The following is a 915-nucleotide window of genomic DNA, read 5'->3' as shown; positions in this document are numbered from 1 at the left end:
TCTCTCGTCTTGAGATCTTCAAAACTAGATCACATATTAATAAGTTTTAGCAACTTCTTTTGGACGGACCTTGTACTCCTGAAGATAACCAGTGCTTCTCGCAGTAACTTAGATACTCATACTCTCCCACACAGTGCACTTTTAAGTACTACAACTTGTGTTACCATGCAATGCAATCTGCGCTTCCTTCATAGTACACACATGTACTTCACCCACGGTGCAAACATGTACTCCCTGGCGCAAACATGTACTCCGTGTTGTCCACATGGACACATACTCCCCAGCGCAAACCGGTACTCCCTGTCGTAAACATGGACATGTACTGCCTATCATAAACATGGACATGTAATGTGCGCACTACAACATGATTTGAGATGACATGGTTGCATGTTGAGAGAAATTGAAGGAAATATGCCCTAGAGGCAATAATAAAGTTGTTATTTATATTTCTTTATATCATGATAAATATCTATTATTCATGCTAGAATTATATTAACCGGAAACTTGATACATGTGTGGATACATAAACAAAACACAGTGTCCCTAATAAGCCTCTACTAGACTAGCTCGTTAATCAAAGATGGTTAAGTTTCCTAACCATAGACATGTGTTGTCATTTGATGAACGGGATCACATCATTAGGAGAATGATGTGATGGACAAGACCCATTCGTTAACTTAGCATAATGATCGTTAAGTTTTATTGCTACTGCTTTCTTCATGACTTATACATATTCATTTGACTATGAGATTATGCAACTCTCACATGCTGGAGGAATACCTTGTGTGCTATCAAATGTCACAACGTAACTGGGTGATTATAAATATACTCTACAGGTATCTCCGAAGGTGTTTTGTTGGGTTGGCATAGATCAAGATTAGGATTTGTCACTCCGAGTATCGGAGAGGTATCTCT

The sequence above is a fragment of the Triticum aestivum genome, chromosome 3D (assembly GCF_018294505.1).
Source record: "Triticum aestivum cultivar Chinese Spring chromosome 3D, IWGSC CS RefSeq v2.1, whole genome shotgun sequence".
In the NCBI taxonomy this organism is placed as follows: domain Eukaryota; kingdom Viridiplantae; phylum Streptophyta; class Magnoliopsida; order Poales; family Poaceae; genus Triticum; species Triticum aestivum.
This window is presented reverse-complemented; position numbering follows the sequence as displayed.